The 24,529-nt window shown below is 34.4% G+C and overlaps 1 pseudogene; it reads left to right on the top strand.

Moving 5' to 3' along the window:
• The first annotated feature begins 1,268 nt into the window (after positions 1-1,268).
• On the top strand, positions 1,269-2,004 carry LOC101698558 (adenylate kinase isoenzyme 6 pseudogene; annotated as a pseudogene).
• Positions 2,005-24,529: the final 22,525 nt, after the last annotated feature.

The raw sequence follows: 24,529 nt of genomic DNA, 5'->3' as shown, positions 1-24,529 counted from the left end.
AGTAAGGATATCCATCAAATTTAACAACCAATATAAATTCACTTCTGATAAAATATAAACAATATGTGGGGGGAAAGGAACTCTTCTCCATTGTTGGTGGGAGTGCAGACTGGTGCAACCACTGTGGAAATCAGTATGGAGATACGTCAAAGAATTAGGACTAGAGATCCCATTTGACCCAGCTATTCCCCTGCTGGGTATCTTCCCAAAAGAATTAAAAGAATCATACCACAGCAATATATATGCATCCATGTTTATAGCAGGACAGTTTGTGATAGCTAAAGCCCAGCAACAGCCCAAGTGCCCATCAACTGGAAACTGGATAAAGAAGATGTGTTTTTTTTAATAAAATGGAGTACTACTCAGCCATAAAGAATGAGAAACTAGAGACATTTATAGCTAAATGGATATATATTGAGGCCATACTCTTCAGTGAAATAAGTAGGACACACAGGTGTAAATACTAAATAGTTTCTCTAGAGTGAGAAACTGAAAGTGTAAATAAGGATTAAAATGACAAATGACTGATAATTTGAAATAGGAAGAAATGTCCAAAGGGGTAGGGAAAGTGGGAGGGGAAGGGGAAAGGAAAGAAGAGAAAGGAAATATTATGAGAAAAGAAAAAAAAATGGGAATGAAGTCTATGTAAATAGGGCAGAATGGAGGGGGTGAAGGGCACACGGGTAATGGGGAAAAAATAAGAACCAAGATACATCACGTACAGGTACAAGCACCCAATGATAAACGTAAACGTATTGTATACCTAAAATGTACCAATAAAAGAATTTAAGCAAAATATATATATAAACAATACAAAAATATCAAGATATTCCTAAAAAGTACATTTGAAAACAATATTCATAAAAAATAAGAATAAAACAGTTACTTAAATTGGTATGTGCATATTTAAAAAAAATATAAAAATAGCCTCAAAATTTTTCAAGATAATAAAACTGTAATTGTTAAAATTATCAGAATATTAACATTGTAGGATAAATTCTAAACTCAAAAAAGCTGGATAGATTAGTGAATTGGAAAAATATGTCCAAGGATTTTACAGCCAATGATGGCATAAAAAATAATGAATAAATAATGAAAGGAAGCTGAGACACAGAATGGAGATGTAAAGTCTAATACAAATAAAATTTGGGGGGAATAATATTTAAAAAGATTATGACTAAGAATTTTTCAGTACTGTTGACAAATATATCATCAAATGAGCTCTCCGGAGAGCGAGCTGACGCACCCAGGCTGCAGCGTCAGGAACTATGGTGCTTCCGAACATCCTGATCACCGGTACACCAGGAGTTGGAAAAACCACACTAGGCAAATAACTTGCATCCAGATCAGGACTAAAGTACATTAATGTGGGTGATGTAGCTCGAGAAGGGGCATTACATAATGGCTACGATGAAGAGTATGACTGTCCCATTTTAGATGAAGAAAAAGTAGTTGATGAGTTAGAGAACCAAATGACAGAAGGTGGAGTTATTGTTGACTACCATGGTTGTGATTTCTTTCCTGAACAATGGTTTCATGCAGTTTTTGTATTGAGAACAGATAACAATATATTGTACAAAAGACTTGAAACAAGGGGTTATAATGAGAAGAAACTAGGAGACAATATCGAGTGTGAGATTTTTCCAGTTCTTTATGAAGAGGCCATGTTATCATACAAAGAATATATTGTGCACCAGCTACCTAGCAATATGCCTGAAGAGCTAGAGGACAACATAAACCAGATCTTGAGATGGATTGAGCAGTGGGTCAAAGGTCACAACCTGTGACTGGTCACCTGGTGGTGCCTCTTTGCCCACCTTGTTAGACACGGCCTCCAAGTATCTGTAAAAACCAAAACTGTGTGGAAGGCCCAGCAGGTATTTTTATGCCTGGGTTTCTTTTTCTCCATGAGAAAGTTAAACAATCACAAATATAATGAATACAATTATTATTAAGCATTTAAAATATGCATCAGTTGCTAAACAATAAATCTGATCAAATGGGTAAAAAAAAAAAAAAATGAGCTCTCCACTTCAGCCTAGCAATGATGATTTCTATTCCAAAGGCAAGGGTCAACGTTAGGAAATCCTTCTTTGTGAAGAATTTCTTCTTTACAAAGTCATTCACAAAAGACAGAACAGATAGTAAATATTAAAATATTTAAAATGTCCAACATCACTAGTAATCAAAGAAATAAAAATTAAAACCTAAATGAGCCAACATTTTACATCCACAGGTTGCACTGAGAGTACAGGGAGGAAATGTACATATTTGGTGAGATCTATGATGAGGAAGACTTTCTCATTTGTATTTTCACTTACCTTTCTGCTAGAATAATTGTAACCATAAAAAAATGGATACAGTCCCTGAGGACATGTATTTATCAAATCACAAGCAAAAGATCAAGGACTTTGTGGCATAACTGTAATTCAGGAGAACAGAAGTCAGAGAGGAACAAGGTATTGACATAAAGAAGGAAAGGAATAAATATGCGGTCACTCCAGGAAAGCTTCCATAAAGATGTAGTGGTGAATATTACACATCCTCAGATGACACTGAAGATGAGCATTAGGGAAAAACAAATGAATGTGATAACTAGTTCTTGAATTTTGAAGATGAGTTTCACCAGTTCATTAGAAGTACAAGTCAGCCAACAAAGATATTTAGTTAATAAAGAACTAGTAAGGATTGTTGAAGACATTTTATTAACCTATAAATTTTCAGTTTGGAGTCTGACACATTGTAAACACTACATGTTTTTTTTTTTTTTTCGTACCGGGGATTGAACTCTGGTTCTTGAGCTTGCGCACCAGGCGGCGAAACCACTGAGTTAAATCCCCGGCCACTCCATGTTATTTTATGAATTAGTCAGTTAGAGAGATAAATCTGTTTATATTCGGTCTCTTCTCCACAGCTCATTCCTCAGTTTCATCCAGACAGCTCTTCCTGCTCAGCCATTTCTCCATACACAGCTATTGTTAAAGATGCCAATGACATTCAGGTGGTATGTCAATGAAATTTTTCCATCTTGATCTTTTAACAGCTTGCTAACTTTAGAACCAAAACGCCATACAATGTCTTTTCTTGGTTTTCATAAAACAATCTTCCACTGCTCATTCTTCTATCTCCTTCAAAAATACAACCCCCACCCCAAGCTGTTAAATTTGGAATTCCTTATGATTTCAGATTATAACTGAACACAACTATCTCAGGAATTTATATCTCTAATCCAAACTGTATTCTGAGCTCCAGACCCCTATATGAACTCTTTAATATCTCTTTTTGGATTAATAACATAAATTCAAATTCAACATATTTAAAGTTTGAGTTTTACCTCAGTGAAAAATGTATCTCCTTCATTAGTCCTTATCCTAATACATACACAGTCATATCTGTGCAGTTCTCTAAGAGATCTGGATGCATTTCTGGATCTCTCTTCCCCCCTCCCTCCCTCTTTCTCCCTCTCTCTCCCTTCCTCTCCCTCTCTCCTTCCTTCCTTTCTCTGTCTCCTCTTTCTACTCATAATAAATCCATCATCAAGCCCTTTTGATTTTATCTCCTATACATCTATTACTTCTGCATTACTCCAATTTTACCAGCTCCTTCTATGTCCAAAATGATACCATCTTTCCACCCAGCATGCTGCATAGACCTTCCTGATTGTTCTGTCTTCCTCTCATCTGACAAACCTTCTAGTCCATTCCTTACATTGTAATCATTGTTATTTTTGTCAAAATATAAATCTAACCATTTCATTTATATCTATGTAGTAACAGAAACAAAGAGTATATAAAGAGCAAAAGGGAAGCAGAGTTTCTGGCACATTGTAATAGCTTAAGGTCTAGGTGATTGTTGAATAAATGTTAGAATTAGAGATTAAATACATATGCTTTTCTTTGGAAATGAAAGAATAAATAATAAGCCCATTTGTAAGTTGAAGTACAATGAATTATATCCTTATATGTGACTTATATCCTTAGAAGTAACAGGTCTCTTGTGCAGGTTGCAGAGCTGTTCATCTACTTCAAGTCCAAAATGCTGATCTTGCATTGTACATTGCTAGAATCTCATCAAATTCTCCAAAAAGAATCCAACAATTTACTTTATTTTTCTATGCTCTCAGCAACAGGGTCTACTTTCCTGAACTAAACATTTCATCTTATTTAGTATACTCTAGGTTTTCTCCATCCTAATTCCTTTAGAGTCTATTAAATCAAAGCAATTGATACAATTTGATTCTCCAACTGCACTATCAGTGACATGTAGTTTCCCACTTGTCATTGTAACCACCCTCTATATCTGTCCATTATATTTATATGGGTTTTTTTCTCAGCATTAACAAACTGAGTAATTCTTCTGCACCTTAACTATAGTACAATTTCACTAATCTCATCCAAACTGGACACATCTTTAATCTAAAGTGGTTTTGGAGAAGGAAATTTTCATCTCTTTCAAGTGCACACTTTGCTGGGCCTCAAGGTATTTTAATAGAGCTAGGGCAGGATATACATGCTGAACTTTTGGATACCACATGACTGTATAAACAGTATATACCCTCTGGCTATTTCCTAGGCAGCACTCCGTAGGGTTGTCACATTAAAATTCAAATATTTCCATGTTAACATAAATTAAAGAAAATATGATGAGAGAAATAATTGGAAAGCATGTTTTTTTTTCCCTGCAAATACAATTGGCTGAATTTTTTTTCTTGAAATAATGTAACCTAGAGGTGTCTGGAAGTAAGATGCCTTGAAACAGAAAATATCTACTAATTTTCATAACCAATTACCCAGGATGTTAAAGAGATTAGAAAGCTCACATCCCATCAGTGATCATTAATATGTAAGCTATAGCCTGAAAAAAAAAACCCATGAAATTCTTTAGTGCTCGCAAAGAGATATATCCACATTATAAGGCTTCTTTTCATAGTAGGATCCCTGTAAATTTAGAATTAAGATTTTATCTGTTTCCATCACATCACAATGATTTTTCTATCTTTCTAACAACATTTGATTTTTATTTCCTCAAAAATAGTCATTTTACAATTTTAACTTCAAAAAACATTTTGTTATGTGTGGGATACATCTGCCTCCTGGTTTACCCATCTTTACATTCTTGTTTCTGTGTAATTATTAACGGGACTTCCTACTTACACAACCATGGCATGGTAAATTTGTGGTCACCTAATTATAAGGCTTTGAGGACTAGCATTAAATTTTCCAAAGTACCTTGGATGAATAGTGCTCCATGAACCATATATGTAAAAGTATAATATTTACTTAACTAAAAGTATACAAAGTGTTTTTCTATTTAAGGAGGAGTTTTTCAAAGATTGGGGGAAAAAAATTCTCACTGGCCTTGCTGTATGTAGATATTTAGAATTCATGATTAGATTCCTTTGAAAATGTCACATTAGTTATTACCATTGCACTGTGCAAATTGCATCATCTCCCTGGTGGTCATGAGACAAGAGAACAATAGTTTATCATCCACTTCACAAATAGATGTCTTGCCCTGATAAAAATCTCTCAGGGAATCTTTTCACACATTTGGTGTGGTAGGGACTGACCTGTGTCAAACTTTGTGTTTGAGTATAAAATGTGGCAAACTGAATTTTTGGTTGTTCTGGGGACAAATAAATATTACATTGGTGGGTTAATGGAAAGGCATTTAACTTCCAGTTTGCAAGACAAAAATATATCTGTAGCAAATCCTACCACAATGGTATTCAAACCATATGTTAATGGCTTGAAACATCTGCATTACTGTAACTCATTCTGAAAGCCCTGCTGGTTTTAAGCACTGATGAGAAACAGCATGTAAGCTTGAGGGAAAACTGTTCTTTGATAAAAAACACCTTCATCTCAAGTCAGTTCACCCTCTCCCCACTTCAGGATACCCATAATGTTCAAAAAGTACTGTTAAATAGGAAATTCTAACTCCTCTCAGAGTTTGCTAGGCTAAGTAAAAGCTAACTTGAGCAAGCTACTTTTTTAAGCTAAGAAAAAATTTTAATTTAAGAAAGAAAAATAAAGACTGGAATAATACCAAGAGTTGAAACACCCGCTAGGTAGTCTTTGCTTATATAAGTTGGTGATGTAATGATCACTTTACAATGAGTTATAATTTCAAAGCAAGACCCTCTCCAATAGGAGACAAATTATGCCTAAATAAACTGGTTTAGGAATGAATCCAAAGATTAGGATGTGGTCAGTGAACTGGGCAAATGGGCATGACCTGCTAGTCATAGAGATCCAGAAAAAAAAAATGCTCAAGCCCTGCACCTGAGACTAATCAGAAAATATTATCTCCAACTTTTCTGGCATGAAATCAAGCAAGTTTTTGATGATCTGACCTCAGAATGGAGTATAGAAAAGATGGCCGCCATTATCCTCATGGTCACTGCAAGGTCTTTCAGTGCTCTGTACTGTACTGTCCAGGATAAACTTCTTTCTGCCTTTCAGTGGCCCACTCTCACCCTTTAGTGCCCTTTTCTTTTCCTACTTTCATTGGGTCTCCCTCACCCTTCAAAGCACATTTCCTTTTCTACTTTTAATAAATGTAAAATCTTGCTACCTTTTGAATGCATCTTGACCAATTCTTTGTTCAGGACAAAAATAACCTGCAAAGGTCCCTAGAAGGAGTGCATAACACCCCAGACCCCAATAACTGGCATAGAAGTCGCACAGAGATGAGCATAAAAATTCTGAAGTAAGTGAAGGCAATAGACTATAATTATTTATTTTATATAAAAGAAAAAGATGAGTTATTTAGAAAACTGAAGATAAATTCTTAACCAATTGCCTATAAACTAGGAGATAAGTAGTTTATACATATATAATCTAGACATTTAGAGCAACATAAAAGAATAAAAGGGAAAATCAAAAGCAACATAGATCATGGAGCCAAGCAGCCTGAAGCTCCTCAGCTGCATCCAGGTTCCTGCCCACACCATGGTGAGGTCACAGGTGCGGTTTGGAGCCCCGCAACCATCTGGCACTCTGCTTAGCCACACTGGTGTCTGCAAGGCCCAGTTTCACCCCCCCCCCACCCTCTGGCTCTTCGGCTACCTGGTCCCACACTACAGAGGCACAGGGGGTTATACCTCACATAGTTAAAAGTGATAGATTTATAACTACCACAAATTGTCATTTTCTAAGCTGCACTTGATGCTATAGTATTGCTGATTATATCATTTGGTCTAACATGCTGTGATTGGTTTAATCAGCTTTCCTTCCTGGTATAAGGAAAATAAAATAGCCTCAGAGTCATTAGGGCCTCAAAACCTAAACACAAGCCATATCTGGAAGACACCTCTGAAAAGCAATCATTCCACAAGGGTTTTAAACACAAACAGCAAAGATACCTGCATTAAGCAATTTTGAAATATCAACCCAGGAATTAAACAGTACCAAAAACAAAAATGAGAAGACACTTAAGCAAGGTATTAACACAGGCTTCCACACCACAAAAAGGAAATTCTGGGGAAAATTAGGTGGAAAAGTCTGATAAGCAACCACTTGGACACTCTGAACTGATAGCACAGGAAGTAACAAAGCAGATGCATGAGGCTCTAGAAAAATTAAAAGCAGAAATAATCTTCCAGATAAATACAGAGATGATGAGTAGAGTGAAAGACATGATTAGAGGCTCTAGAACAGAAACAGATAAGAAAATAGATGAGATCAGAAACAGGCTGGAAGCCATGAATGCCCAGCATGAGACATAGCAGACAGGATTGTGGTTAAGGACCATGAAAACAGAGATTTCTTAAAGATAGTGAGGGACCATGAGAAATCAGTTCAACAGCTGCTAGATGATGCAAAGAAGAATAACAGAAGACTGATAGGGGTCCATGAAAAAACAGGAGAAAGTACAATAGACATTAAAAAACTGTTCAAAGGAGAAATAGTAGAAAATTTCCCAGACAGAGGTAGAGAATTGGACATACAGATAAATGAAGCATATAGAACTCCAAAAAAGATCTACACCTAGACATATAAGATCCCAGAAACTCAACAGAAGAACCAAATTCTACAGGCAGTTAGGAAAAGAAACAAATCACCTACAAAGGAAAGCCCATCAGAATCACAGCAGATTTCTCAACACAAATCCTCAAATCAAGGAGAGCCTGGAGTGAAGTATTTCAAGCCCTAAAAGAAAATAACTTCCAACCTAGAGTGTTTTATCTGGCAAAATTATCTTTCAAAATCGATGGGGGAATTAGATACTTTCATGACAAAGAACACCTGAGAAGTTTTATGAACACCAAACCAGCACTCCAAACAATTTTATGCAATATCCTAGAAAAAGACAATGAAGGTAACAACTCCATGAGGCCCAACAGAGAGAAGACACCACACAAGGTAAGACACTAAAGGGAAAGGGGGAAAAATAAGAAATAGAAAAGCCAACAACAATAAAACATCATGGCAATGATGAGTCAATATCTGTCAATTATAACTATCAATGTTAATGGCCTCAATTCACCAATCAAAGAAATAGACTGACAGAATGGATTAAGAAGCAAAACCCAGCAATATGCTGTACACAAGAAACACACCTAACTCAAAAGGAAATTCATAGACTGAAAGTAAAAGGATGGAAAACAGTTCTCCACATGACAGGAACCTAGAAAAAAGCAGAGGTAGCAATTTTATTTGCAAACAAAGTGGATTTCAAACCAAAACTCATTAAGAGAGACAAAGATGGTCACTACATCCTTGTGAAGGGAACAATCCAAGAGGAAGAGATGACAATCCTAAATATTTATGCACCTAATATGAAGGCCCCCAACTATACAAAACAAATATTAATGGACGTGAAAAACCAAATAAACAATAACATAATTGTAGTGGAGGACTTCAACACCCCTCTATTACAAATAAACAGATCATCTAGAAAAAAAATTAAAAATGAAATTCCAGAACTGAACCAAGCTATTGAACAAATAGACTTAATAGATGTTTACAGAGTGTTCCACCCCACAAAATCAGAATACACATTCTTTCCAGCTGCTCATGGGTCATTCTCTTAAATAGATCACATGCTAGCTCATAGGGCATATCTAAGTAAATGTAAAAGAATTGAAGTTATCCCCTGTATATTATCAGACCATAGTGCAATACAATTGGAGATCAATAACATGAGAAACTGCAAAACACCCACAAACACACAGAAATTGAATAACACCCTCCTGAAAAACCAATGGGTCACAGAGGAAATTAAAGAAAAAATTAGACAGTTTCTACAAGTAAATGATAATGCCAGTACAACATACAGGAATCTGTGGGACACAATGAAAGCAGTTCTATGTGGGAAATTCATAGCAGTGAATGCTCATATTAGGACAACAGCGAGAACTCAGTTAAATAACCTAATGCAGAACCTCAAGTTCCTAGAAAAAGAAGAGCATAACAAACCCAAAGCTCATACAAGAAAGGAAATTATAAAGATCCGAGCAGAAATCAATTCAATGGAGACTAAGAAAATGATACAAAATGTCAGTGAATTGAAGAGTTGGTTTTTTGAAAGAATAAATAAAATCAATAAACCTTTTAGCCAACCTTATCAAAAAAAAGAAAGAAAAGGCTCAAATCCATCCAATTAAGAATGAAAAAGATGAAGTCACAACAGATCTAGAAGAAATTCAGAGGATCATCAATACCTACTTTGAGAACCTGTACTCTAATAAAATGGAAAACACAGAAGAAATGGACAGATTCCTAGATACTTACAAATTGCCAAAGTTAAATGAAGAAGATATAGAAATTCTAAACACCCCAATAACAATGAGTGAAATTGAAAATGTAATAAAAAATTTACCAACAAAGAAAAGCCCAGGTCCTGATGGGTTCACTGCTGAATTCTGCAAGACATTTAAAGACGAACTATTGCCATTACTCTTTAAACTCATCAAGGAAATTGAAAGGGAAGCAAGGCTTCCAAATTCATTCCTGGAAGCAAGTGTTACTTTGATTCCAAAACCAGAGAAAGACCCCAACCAAAAAGAAAATTACAGATCAATCTCCCTAATAAGCATAGACTCAAAAATCCTCAACAAGATACTGGGAAACAGAATATAGAGTGTCATCAAGAAGATCATACACCCTGACCAAGTCAGATTTATCCCAGGGATGCAAGGATGGTTCAACATTCATAAATCAATAAATGTAATACACTATATTAACAGAGTCAAGGATAAAAACCATATAATCATCTCAATAGATGCAGAAAAGGCATTTCACAAAATCTATCACCCATTCATGACAAAAACCCTAGAGGAAATTGGAATAGAAGGTTTTTATCTCAACTTGATTAAGGCTATCTATGAGAAACCAATAGCCAACATCATACTAAATGGTCAAAAACTGAAAACTCTCACTCTAAAATCAGGAACAAGACAAGGATGCCCACTATCACCACTCCTGTTCAATATAGTTCTGGAAACATTAGCCATAGCAATTAGAAAAGAGAAAGAAATAAAAGGAATAAAGATAGGAAAGGAAGAAGTGAAACTGTCATTATTTGCTGATGATATGATACTTTACATAGAAGACCCAAAAAACTCGGTCAAAAGTCTTCTAGACCTAATTGACAGATACAGTAGAGTAGCTGGATACAAAGTCAACACTCAAAAAAACAATAGCCTTCTTATACACAAATAGCAGACCCATTGAGAGAGAAATTTGGGAAATAATTCCTTTTATAATAGCATCTAAAAAAATGAAATATCTAAGAATCAAAGGAGGGAAAGACCTCTACATTGAAAACTACAGCACTCTGAAAAAAAGAGATCGAAGAGGATATAAAAAAATGGAAAGATATCCCTTGTTCCTGGGTAGGAAGAATCAATATAGTGAAAATGGCCATACTTCCAAGACTACTATATAGAGTTAATGCAATACCGATTGAAATTCCTACAATATACTTCACAGAACTAGAGAAAACAATCCAAATTTCATTTGAAAACAGAAGAAACCTAGAATAGCAAAAGCAATTCTAGGCAACAGAGACATGGCAGGGGGTATTACAATCCCCAACTTGAATCTATACTACAAAGCTACTGTGATAAAAACAGCATGGTACTGGCAAAGAAACAGACCCAAAAATCAGTGGAATAGATTAGAAGATGCCGAAACAACTCCAGACATACTCAACCACCTCATCTTTGGCAAAGGAGCCAACCACCCTCATTGGAGGAATGATAGCCTGTTCAATAAATGGTGTTGGAAAAACTGGATTTCAACCTGTCAGAGATTAAAACTAGACCCATACCTATCACCATGCACTAAACTAAGATTGAAGTGGATTAAAGAGCTAAAGATCAAGACAGAAACACTAAACTTGCTGGAAGATAAGGTAGGTAGAACTCTCAATGACATTGGCACAGGAGAAGACTTTATGAACAAATCTTCAGTAGCACGGGAGCTAACACAAAGAATCAACAACTGGGATCTCATCGTCTTAAAAAGCCTCTGCCCTGCAATAGAAACTTCCAACAGAGCTAAGAGACAATCTACAATATGGGAACAAATTTTTAGCAGCTGTACCTCAGACAAGGTCTACTATCTAGAATATATAAAGAATTGAAAAAAATCAGAGCCCCCAAATTCAAAGATCCAATTCAAAAATGGGCATCTGAAATGAACAGACATTTCTCAGACAAAGAAGTAAAAACAGCAAATAAATATATGAAAAAATGTTCAACATCACTGGTCATTCAAGAGATGCAGATGAAAACAACACTGTGATTTCACCTTACCCCACAAAGAATGGCTGCTATCAAGAAATCAACCAATAACAAATGCTGGCAGGGGTGTGGAGAGAAACGAAACCTTCTCCATTGTTGGTGGGAGTGCAGACTGTTGCAACCACTGTGGAAATCCATATGGAGGGAGATACCTCAAAGAACTAGGACTAGTGGTCCTGTTTGACCCAGCTATTCACCTACTGGGTATCTTCCCCAAAGAATTAAAAGAATCATACCACAGTGATATATGTGCACCTATGTTTATAGTGGCACAGTTTGTAATAGCTAAAATTTGGAAACAGCCCAAGTGCCCATCAAATGGAAGCTGAATAAAGAAGATGTGAGTTGTTTTTATAAAATGGAGTACAACTCAGCCATAAAGAATGAGAAACTAGAGTCATTTATAGCTAAATGGATGCAAATTGAGGCAATACTCTTAAGTGAAATAAATAGGACACATGTGTAAATACCAAATAGTTTCTCTAGTGTAAGAAACTGAAAGTGTAAATAAGGATGAAAATTATTAAAATGAATAATCGATAATTTGAAATAGGAAAAGGTCCAAAGGTGTAGGGGTGGTGGCAGGGGAAGGAGAAGGGGAAGAAGGGAAAGGAAAAATTATGAGAAAGAAAAAAAAATGGAAACAAAATCTATGTAAATAGGGAAGGGTGGTGGGGGTGAAGGTCGCATAGGTAATGGAAGAAAAATATGAACTAAGATACATCATGTTCAGGTACGAACACCCAGTGATAAATGTAAATGTATTGTATACCTACAATGTACCAATTAATATGTAAATTTTTAAAAGCAACATAAAAAAACACTATGGAAAAGTTAATACTTTAAATAATTTCATGGTGCTAGATCTACCCAAATTATTTTTGAGAGACTTTAAATAATCTGTGAATAAAATACTTATGAAATGAAGACATATCTGGTGACTGGAATCATTCATATGTGCTCTGACTTTTCAAAGACGGAAGAACAGGTTCCAGAAATTTCCAAAAAGTACTTGTTTAAAGTTTCTGCCAAAATTCTACATTTAACTATTTCACATGTATAAGATCAGAAAAAAAAAGTATAAATGTCAAGAATGTCAAGAAGTCTTTTATGACTTCAAAAATAAGTTGTATTCCACAAATAAAATTAGGCTGCTATAATTTTATGCAATTTAAAAAGTGTATCATCTGTCATGCAAGGTGGAAATTACATTTCCCTTACCTTCCTGTGACATGGAGTTACTTCTGGAAATACGGTGAGGAAAAGAAGAGGTGTAGTACACCAACCCCAGAGCCATTCATTCCATTTTGTGTAAATGGTTTCCAACCTGCTGCTCATCCTAGATGTTCCACAAAAGGAATAGAAAGAAATCATTCCCAACACATGAAAAGGTACAGGCCCCTCCTCCAAGAAGGTTAGTTTTTGAACAGCCAATCCCAGTCTGTTTATAAACCAATATTTGTTCCTTTCTCCTAATATTCTTTTTCCTCTTTCCTTAAGATCAGCTACATGCCTCTCAGCAATTTCAACCTGATTCTTTGCATCAAGCTTTTGTCCATTCTCTTTTTTTTTTTTACCAGAGCTTTTGAAGCTTATGCTAATGGTTCTTTGGTGAGCTCATCACCAAATCCCAGATTTTTCATTGTGTATCTTTTTCTGATGACCTTCAAATTTTTATTTCCTATGGTTTTTTGATACCACAATTTTGAATGATGTCCAAAAATCTCCCCTTTTCTATATTTCTCAGTTACATTGGTCCCTTCTATTTAGAAATGGATAAAACCCAGATAGAGATTCTAATTCTTTTCATTTATCACACTCTCTCTCCATTTCTAGTCCAAGGAGAATGAAAATTTCTCCTGACATCTTTCACTCAACTAATAGATACTGACAATTTAGTATGTTCTTGATACTATGCCTTACTCTTCTAGCTGCAGTAGAATAGTCCAAATTATGACATGGGCACTACCAGTTTAGAGGCATAAAACAATCCTGATATAAAGATTTTACCTGAGAACACAGAATTTCTAGTTATCTTTCTTTAAATTTGAAGAAGTGATAAAAAGTCTATGATGGCATAAAGACCGTGTCTTTGCCATATGAAATCTTTGATGAAACTTTGAGGATTAAGGATATATGAGTAAGATGAAGCAGTAGTTGTGGGTAGGAAAAAGCTCAGAAGTAGAGACAAGTATATAGAATTAAGAGAGAGGACAAGGAATCCACTAGCAATAGGAAGAGTAGAGAATAAAGAGTGTTTATGAGATTAGTGAAGATGACAGTGTTTGGACATTTTATGAGTCCTATTCTTTATGGTGTTTGATTCTTGTATTTCTAACCTTCCTTGAATATTCACAATTTCTTTACTTTCATGCATGTATGTCCTCAAACTTCAACTTGGTTAAAACAGGAACTTCCAACAGCTACTGAGCAATCAAAATAAACCATATAGGTGGGCAGTGCTTTACAAAAGATAGTTTATTCTAAATATACAATTTAAAGTAAATACTGACACATTTATTTTTTCTAGTAGGAACCTGAGGGCCAAACTGAGTAAAAATAGTGTTGTGCTCAAAAAGAAAATTTTATCAGATATTAATTTTCTTCTTATGGCTATTAGTGAGAAGATTTCTAGTTCATTTCCATTGTGATTATCCTCACATTTAAACCTCTAGGGGTAGTCCTTTTTAATTTAGTTTTGATTTTTATAAAGAGTAAATTTTATTATCTCTGAAATGAATTGATTTCCTGGAGGGCAAAGGAACTTAAGTATTTCTAGTGTGGAAGATGCTGGATCTTGTCCAAAATTTGCACTCCTGTTTTGGTGAATTCTGATAGGTGAAAAGAATATGAATTGAGGGAGCATTAAAGTGTTATGTTTCCTCATCAAACTTGGTCCTGAGGCTGTGAGGCTCCATTCTTTGATAAACCATTGAGCTCTGGGAAAGTCTCCAAGTTAGCAATGGTGCCTGAAAACTCATGGAAGTGCATCAAATATGAAATATTAAAGGGAAAAACTTCAAGAGAAATACTAAAATTTAGAAGCTGACTTGATTCCAGTTTCTGAGTAGAAAACCTGACTGAGTAAATGGAGAAGTAACATCTTGACAAGAATGTACTGCAAGGTAAATGCTTAATCAGAAAAAGCAAAAGAGATTTACTGCAATTCTTATTCTTCTTGACTTGCTCAATTTGTACAGTAATTCATAGAAGTTTCTTAAAAATTTTCCAGTGTTCATAGCTAATAAGTAATGAAGCTAGAATTCATTCCTACATCCTTATGTTTCCAAATGCACACATTTCCATCATGCTACATCATTTCTCACTAATTTAAATGTGATGACAATAGATTTGATACATATATGAATAAAATTTTAAATTGACATTTATTTGACATGGTGAAATATGAATTGGTTTTTATTGCATTTTAGCTATATTCCTTCTTCCCTTTATTTATAGTTTATTTATGACAATATATACATCATTTATTCTTTTTGAAATAAGTATTTTTAAAAAATGATATAGTCTTTTAGAGCCTATAAAGTTTATTTAGAAAGACTAAAACTAAAAATTAATTTTATTTACTTCTCTAGTTTTTTGTCTTCAAATGGAAAGTTGGATTTCACCGAATAGACGTGTCATCATTTATTAATAAATACATTCACTTATGTAACATGTTCTTAATATTTTGAAAGTATTTTGTTGAACAAATAAAATTGGGTGGGACAGGTACTAAGAGAAGAGCATGGGATCAAATGGTGAGTCCTGAGAGAACTGGGGAAAATTGGTTATCTCACCACTCTACATATTCGAAGCTGTTTCTTTTTGGAGCTTCTTTTTTTGAGAGAATAATCATCTAACTCTGTCAATTTGGCCAATGAAATATGAGAGGAAGTGAAATGCACTGCTTCTGTGCAGAAGCTTTGAGAACCACTGGTAATTGACTATCCCCCTTGTCTATCTCCACAATAAATAATGCTCCATTACTCCCTACTCTCAAATGAATAGCTAAGCTGATCCATGATTGACAAGTAGCATAAGTAAGAAATGTACTGTTGTCTTTAATATATTGTCATTGGGGTGACATTTATTAGAATAGTTTAATTTAGCTAAGCTAAATATAGAAAGTTGTTCCCTAAATTGTGATATTATTCCAACCAAAAATTTAAAAATACTACCTTTGTGGTTTCAGAAAGTGGATGGTGAGGAAATTGTTAATGAAGATTAGGAGGATACTGAAAAATGTTTTTAGTTCCAAATTAATTGGTAAAACTATCATCCTTTATAATTTAGAAAGTAGATAATATACCTAATGTACATTTTAGCTTTGGTTGCAGAAGGGGAAAGATAAGATATTAATACATGAGTTAGTTGCATTTGACAAGGCACTGCAAAATAAAATGAACTCAGAAACAACTTGGACAAGTTGCAAACACATTTGGAAGGCAACTGAGAAAATCTTATGATTACAGAATGTACATGGTTATAAGATTCAATTCGTTGTCATTCTCAACAAGTAAATAATATAACTGATGGAGCTCTTGATAAAGCATGACTGAGTCAAACTAATTTTCCCTAGGAATGAGGAATGAATCAAGGCTTATTTATAATTTCCTAAAGAAAAAAAAAGGAGGAAAAAGAGAAAAAACTTAAAAATTTCTATGAATCTAGGCATGAATCACAAATCTTTTCAATTTTAATAACTCAAAAATAAAACCCCAAAATATAGCTACCTTAAGATTGATAGAACTAAATGGCTAATACGGAGAGAGAAACTTATTTTATAAAAAATAGATTCCAGTCATTCACATACAGAGATCATTCTAACCAAATAGATAAACTTGTCTCAGCTTCTTAAGAGAGCTCAACAGTAATGACATCAGTGTATCAGCAATGACAAATTAATGGATTAACTCAGTGTAATTGTGGCATTCCCAATCTGGAACTGATTGAGTTCCAGAATGCTGATTGAGAAATCTCCTTAGTGCCCAGAAAAGGCGTATTCTAAATTTTCCTCCAGACCTGACCACAAAAAAAAAATTAGAAAGGGAAGAATAGAGACACATGCCATGAGGAGAAATTGATTAGAACTACTTCCAGGAAGCAGAACTCAAGCTAGGTCAAGAGATCCTCCACTCTGGTCCATGTATACGATTGTCACCCCTTAAACACAACTCCAATTCAGAACTACCTTTGGTTGGACTCGCCTTACTGTCCTCTCTGGACTATGTACTACTTTGCATCTGTTCTATAATTTTGTGGTTAGATACTATATTTGAGATTTTTTCATTAATTAATGTTTTACTGATGAAATTATTATTTTTCTGAAGACAAGGGCCCTGTTTTGGCTCACTGTTATGTGTCCAGAACCTAGACCCTCACAAATGATAGCTGACTGAATCTATTTCCCCATTGTCATTTGCTTAAGCTAACAACGTTTGAAGATGGGGTTCCCAGTGTACTTCTGAACTGTAGATTCGGGTTTATGAGTAGGCTGGGTACCATGAACACTAAGTCATTGACCTCCCTGTTTTTCTTCCTATCCACTTTAACCCATTATGGAACTAGGCACTAAGATCCTACTCAGAGGCTCTTAAGTAAGACATTAAATTCTAATTTGCCTGGTATAAATATAGTTTTTACCAAACATTTGAGTATAATTATTTCTAATGCCCACTTTCACTTCTAAAAGTACCCAGGATAATGATAAATTTCTTAGGGCCCTAACTCTTAGCTAGAGCTGTGCTGTTTGAATCTTTGTACACCCAGTCTAAATTCCCCTCAATCGAGATAAATAAATGAAATTTACCTCTAATAGGTTCTAGAATGCCAAACAGAGGCACAAATCCAATTACAGACTTTGTCTCATGAGTTACTGTGTTTATTTAACCTGGTCTCTTACAAAAATAAAACCAGTTGTACACAACTTCCTCAACTAAATTAAAAACGAAGAGGAGGTCAATATAAATAATAAATTGCAACCAGTGCCAAATTGCTCTCCATTTTCAAACCTGAAGACTCTCAAACTGTTCCATACAAAACAAAAAAGATATATGGGAATTCTCGTCCTTTGAGAGACTCCCACAAGGAGTTGAACTGTGATGTTTCTGTATTATAGGTCTTTATTGCTACAGCAAATGAAGTTGCAATCTAAAGGGAGTGAAAAACTTGGAAAATCCCACACTGTCAGTAAATTAGGTCTTTAAAAAAAGGAACACACTGGCAAGCTCAAATAAATCAATGTGAATCTAAAAAACAACACTGAAAGGTAAGTGCACTGTCAGGGTTACATCTATGTTCTCTTTCTTTCTTAGCTATTTGACTCATAGAGTGAAATAAATTTCTCTTGATTTTTTTCTTTCATGATCTACAAGTAACTGAACTTTACAGATTTAACTCACTAGTTTTAATTACAAAGCAGCACAGAACAGCAAGGCCTTGTTACTGAACCAACTGATCCCAAGATGTGTGCCTGGAATTTTACATTCTCTCTGCTTTTAAAAATGAGACACTCCCCAGATGCCCTAACAGTGGGGCTTACTTTTGATAAAAGGTAATTAAGCCTCACAGACAAATGCAATGCTTTGAGTTCTTATAGAACTAACCCAGCTAAAGGAGACACAAAAATATCAGCACCAAGATATACAACCCCCCCCACCCCATGGCTCACTCTGGGGGATTTTCAAATGTTTTCCTCCCTTGTCATTAACTTATCAAACTAATTAGTTGCTCCACTCTTCTCCTTTTATACAAATGAAAGAATTTCTAAATTAGATGAAAGAATGAGGTACCTCTTAAATGCTGTAATGTGAGGATAACAGGCCCCAGAAACTCAAAATGCCTATACCTATTTACCATGACCAACCCTCCCTGGGCTTGTTTCAGTTTTTCTACTAAAGTCCTCTGTCTGAAGAAACTGCCGACAGTCTAGAGCAAGGGAAAAAATTAGTCACCTACTTCTTGAAAATAAATGTTCAACTCAATTTTATCAATTCAAAATTATTAAATTAGTACATCATTAATGAACAAGTATAATAAAGGCATATAGTATGTACACCTATTTTATATGCATGCTTTACATAAATGTTGGAGTTTTTGCATATTTGTGATTAGTCTATTTAGGAGGAGGGTAATGAAATGCATTCATCAATACAAAGTGGTGGATTAATATAGGAGAGCAGCATGTTGTGCATTTCTTTACACTTTCCACCTTCAGGGATAATGACCCCAGATGTAATGAAGGGAAAGAGGCATGAGGTAAAATGACAGCTTCTTTTCTTAAGTAGCATAAGGTACACGAAGATAAGATTAAAAAGTAAGTGGGTTTTCTCTATAGTTTAAGGCTGGGCTTTATAAATTCTAAAAAAAAAAAAATTCCTAAAAAAGCCTGCTTTTTTAGTTCTCATACTGCTGTTAATTTTAAAATATCTAATGGAAAGTGGAGTGTAAAGGTAGAAGTTACAATAAAATGTGCTTTTGTTAAGACTTATATAATTAGAAGTGATAGCTGTTAAGGAAGGCTTCCTCTCCTCTTAGCTTTAAAAAGATTGCACAATTAAATTTGGGAGTACACAGACAATATAAACAAATCTAAAATTTCTTAGCAAAACTATGGCTTTTACCTTATCATAATAACACTTAAAAACAGAAACAATAACTCAAATTGTATAGTGAAAACATTTAATACAGAAAGCTATTTATTTCTGGCACAAAAACTCACAGTAAAAGGTAGATGAAAGGCATATTACGGATAATTTCTTATGTGCAGTATGATAACATGGAGGAGTTCTTTAATTAAAACCTTCATGAACAACTTAAGTGATTTAATCTGAGTGATTTAAAAAGCAAAATGAAATGAGAATATGTATTATGATAAATTAATTTAAGCATATCTAAAAAAATCTTATTGTTGGTCAAAGTCCTAATATCAATATCAATTTCACACTTACCCACAAAACAACAAAACAACTAGTAAAAGCTGTTACTTTCAAGGATGCTCTTCACACTCTTGCTCTATGAGTGTTCCACCTCTTCCAAGTTTGTCTTCTTTGCTGTATCTCCTACTTTTTTCACTTTGCTGGTCTGTGCTTTCCTTCTTAGAGGTCCATTGGTGTGCTGCCTATTTCCTCTCCATGTCTTGTATCCAGTGGCTCCGATTATACTACAGGAAATGGAACTATGTTTTATAATATTTTGAGAAGCAATTAACTTTCTGATTGATATCCAAATTAAATAGTTATTTTCTCCTTTGTTCAGAATGATGGACACCATTACAAACTCCATGGAACTTGTAGAGTATTGTTAAATAGTTTGGCTACAGCAATTCTGGAGGTGTCTCTTTTTAATAATTTCTCACCCAGTATCATATCCAGTACAAGCCACTAAATGCGTGTTTAAAATCTACATGTCTACATATTCCTACTTTGTGTTTTGTTCTTATACCAGTTTTTTTTAAATATGTATTTTGGTGGTTATTCAAACTTTTAATTAATTTTCTATTGCTTTCCCTTAAAGATGTCTTCTTTTATTCTCTCTAACAAAAACAGCATTCTACACATTAAAGGTCTTATGCTTTATTACTTGTAGAGCAGTACAGGATTTTTATTTCTTTTTTGTCTTCTTGTGGCTTCATCATAACAAAAATTTCTGCTAGACACACATTGTCTCATAATCAGCAATAAAATAGTGTATCTTGCTAGCTTAGAATTTACAAGGAATTTTTGTGTTTTTACATTTTGGTAAAACTAATTTTAAATACAGATTATAGTTAGATGTCCTTTGTTCTGTGACATGCTAATTAATCCTGATAAATATATGTACTACATTAGAAAATTGTGAGAAAAGCCTTAAACTATATTTTGATTAAGGAATAACTTTCTGATAATAATTTAAGATAGAAATAGGATATGTATAAAATAAAACAACTTGAATGGTAAAATGTGAAATGAGGCATAGTAGCTTTTAAATAGATGTAATAGGGCTGGGGATTTAGCTCAGTAGTTCCAGTGCCTGCCTCGAAAGCACAAGGACCCAAGTTCTATCCCTGGTACCAAAAAAAAAAAAAATTATAAATAGATGTAATATTCTACAAATTGATAGCAATTTAAATGTGACATTAAAAAATATTTAAAAACCATAAGGAATAGGTCTATTTGACTCTATATGCATCACTGTAAAATGCATTGAGCCAGCCTTCGAATTGATTCAGCCTTTTTTTTTCCTGTGTAGTTTGAGAAAATTTTACAAAATCTAGGAAATTTCCTTTTAAATGAACAAAAAAGAAAACAATGTGATATTACAAACATACTACTCACAAAGCAGGAAACAAAACCTTACTCTGTTTAAAAATGCTATCAGTGTGTCCTCCCCACACACAAAACAAGTGCAGGATTTGTGAACCTTAGGGAACACTGGTCAGTATTCTGATTTGGGTGAAAGAAAGGTAAATAAAAGGCAATTGTATTTCCCAAATTAAATTACTATATTAAAGTTATATGAGTTATTTTGTTTATGCTTTAATATTTCTATACTCCTTTTTAAAAGTCAATAGGACATAGAGTTATTCTGCAAAGTGATTTTGCTCAATTTGGCAGTCTAAAGGAGAGTTTCAAGAATACATAAGACATCAATATGCAGTTGTAGTTGTGGACAAAATAACCCATGGGACAGTAATGTTAACGACTAAGACATCACAAGACCTTTTGCCTTAGCCAGTCAAACTGCACTCCTCAGACCAGCAGCCTTTTCACATGAGAGGTGGTGAAAAATCTGGGCAGACTATAGAGAATAGTGTTCTATAGATTTGAAAAAGTTAGAAGCAGTATTTTAAAGGTTTTCACTGTGACAAAATGACAAATATTTAGGGGATAAATATGTTTAATGCAGCATATTATGGAACATATATATTTATATACATACATGCATTATATGGTATGCACTAATGAATACGATTTTTATGTTTTATGTATCAGTTAAAAGGCAAGTTTTAAAAATTCGCAGCCCCTCCCTCCACCAGATGAATCAGAATCATCTGAGTATATTAACAAGCACCTAGGTGACTTGACAGTGCATTAAATTTTTAAAAACATGCTTTGGCTTTAAAACAGTGCTTTGCTACATGTCTCCAGGGTAAAAGCCTGTATTTATATTCTCTGCTGTGGAAAAATACACTAAAATTTATAGAAATAATACTTAATTCTTTAAATTTCTAGTTTAGGTTTACTGTTTTGTTCCATGAGTCATGTTGACTTAGAAGCACAGCTATTACCTTCAGAAGACTATAGTCTGTACAGTTTCCCCAAATTATTGCCTCCAGAAGAGCCTGGACATGTGTGGAAATAATTCTGTTTCTATGGCTTTACCTCCAAAGTCCTCCAGGGTTTCTATGTGTATCAGCACTATTTTGTGTGACTATGCAATCTGCTTCTTTATTTTTGGTATGTTGTTGCTTTTTGCTGTACTGCTCTATGTCCTATGTTCTGAAACACTAAGCAGCAATCCAGTGTGCCCTTCTAAAAGCATCATATACAACAAGTAATGCTTTGAGAAAAATACCACAAATGTGTTCTTTTATTTCTCAAAAAGTGCTACAAGGTAGAAAACACCCTGAATGTCAGGCTTTTTTTGTTTTGTTTTGTTTTGTTTTGTTTTGTTTTGGAGGAATCATTTATACACAGGTTTCAGGAGCTTTTGGCAGTGATAGCTACTTAGAATTTGAATGTCACCAGGCCATTCTCTGAAGAGACCAAGTGGAAAGCATGACAAGGCAGACACATTCTTCTCTTAACTCAGCATCAACATTACCTGGTTTCTCAAATCCTCTGACAGTACTTGAATTTGTGGCTTTAGGACAAAATGTGACAAAACTGGATATTAAGTCTGGAAAAAATACTGTATAACTGATAATGAACTTTCTCCCCACATATCTGTTCTATTCTTCTGTAAATGAAGTGAATCAGTTGTTAATATTCTATCTCCTAAGTGATATTAGGCATAAAATGGGGAATTTTGGAGGAAGTATGGTAGTACATTTATAGTCTGTGATATTCACCACAATTATGCTTTATGACTAGACATTTTGTTAATCTTTTTCATTAAAAAATAAGTGTCCTTGTAATGACTACTTAGGGGAAGATTCTTCTCATTTTAATTGTTTTCTAAACTGAAAATTGGTCATAAGAACAATGCTAAAGGTCTGTTCTGTCTCTGTTCAATGGGAGGCAGGGGAACTAGGAAGCTAGTGATTTCAAAGGGCTGACATGATTGGAAAGGATCCATGTCATGGATAATTCATCTGGCTTTGTGAGAATGTGGTCATGTATTACATTTTCTCACTGCCTGGTTAGGGTGATTCTATGGCAGGCTGAGATCTTTTTTCTAATCCTCTTTAAGCAGCTAGATTGCTGGAAGCTTTGCAACATAGATTCATGAACCTCCTACTTCCAGCAATAAAACAAGGCTACATTCAGAAAATCAGAAACTGACAATAATTGCATCTGGCTAGGAAAGTTCCTTCCACTGTCAAAATAAGCAGGAAAAAATATATGGCCAGGTAATTACAATAATTTAATAATCAAAATTTAAGTTTCAAAGTTAAATACATATTTGCATAATTGATTTGAAAACCACTAGAAGTGTATTAATATTCAGCTTAAACAATTAGCATTTTGGACATTTTATTTAACCACTCTGCTAACATGTTCATGTTTCAAGTAAAAATGATGTAGGTCCATGGCAAAGACTGCTAGAGGAAATGTTCTAGAATTAGAGCATTGACCTCTCTCTCTCTCACCCCAGATGCATCCATTCCAGCTGTGAGCACCACGCATGAACTTTCATCCCTTACAGTGTTACAGGAGTGATATGCATGTAATATCCATAGTGAAGGTTTCCTCGTATTCATAACAAAAGAATTAAACTTTGCAGAAAAGTGAAAAGAAAAGTTGCTCTTTAATAAAATAAAATAAAACATCACAGTATAGATAAAACCCACAGGGATTCAACTGTACTTAAAAGACGACTTTTAAGTATTCTTGATCTAAATGATCTGAAGGGATTGTAAGAATTAATGAAGAGTGGGTTGCAGACTAGGTCAGGACAGAATTTTTCTACCCTATTACCCCCAAAAGTTTTCATTGTAGAAGCACAGTTTTAACTCAGTACTTGGGGTTTATTTAATTTGATATTTGCATTTCAAATAGTGATCTAGATGCTAGATAGTTTATGGAAATCTGATAAAATTAAAACCATTCATTTTTCAAAACATACCAGAATTTTATCTATTCCCATTTGAAATGTAAATAATATAACTCAAATGCATACCAATTGTGTCTATTTTGCACAAAACACAATGTTAGGCACTAGATACAGGTGACAAAGCCTGAAGTCTAAGGCTCTTCACATGAGCATTACTAGTTCAGTGAGAATGATGAGCACAGATTGTTTTAATTAAAATTACAAACATTAAATAATAAGTTGCAACACTTAATATATCTCAATGATCAATTAATTATGAAATGAAAGGAACCAGTGACCATGGGGCCATGTATTTTTGAGAAACAAAATGAAATGATGCAATATGTACACAGGAATAGAATGTTTTCATGAGAAATACTGAAGTCAAATTGAAAAGTAGTGATTCTCTTCATTTTGGACCACTAAACTGGGAGTCAGCACACTTAAAAGAATAGCTTTTAGATATGTTTAGATTTGTGAGTCATTCAGTTTTAATCACTGTTTGACTTTGACATTGGGAATGCAAAAGTGGCTGCAGACAAA

Source organism: Heterocephalus glaber, unplaced genomic scaffold (assembly GCF_053883595.1).
Source record: "Heterocephalus glaber isolate CG9 unplaced genomic scaffold, H.glaber_assembly_v1.0 deba00001523, whole genome shotgun sequence".
NCBI classification, from domain to species: Eukaryota; Metazoa; Chordata; class Mammalia; order Rodentia; family Bathyergidae; genus Heterocephalus; species Heterocephalus glaber.
The sequence above is the reverse complement of the archived record's forward strand: the minus strand, read 5'-3'. Positions and strand labels throughout refer to the sequence as shown.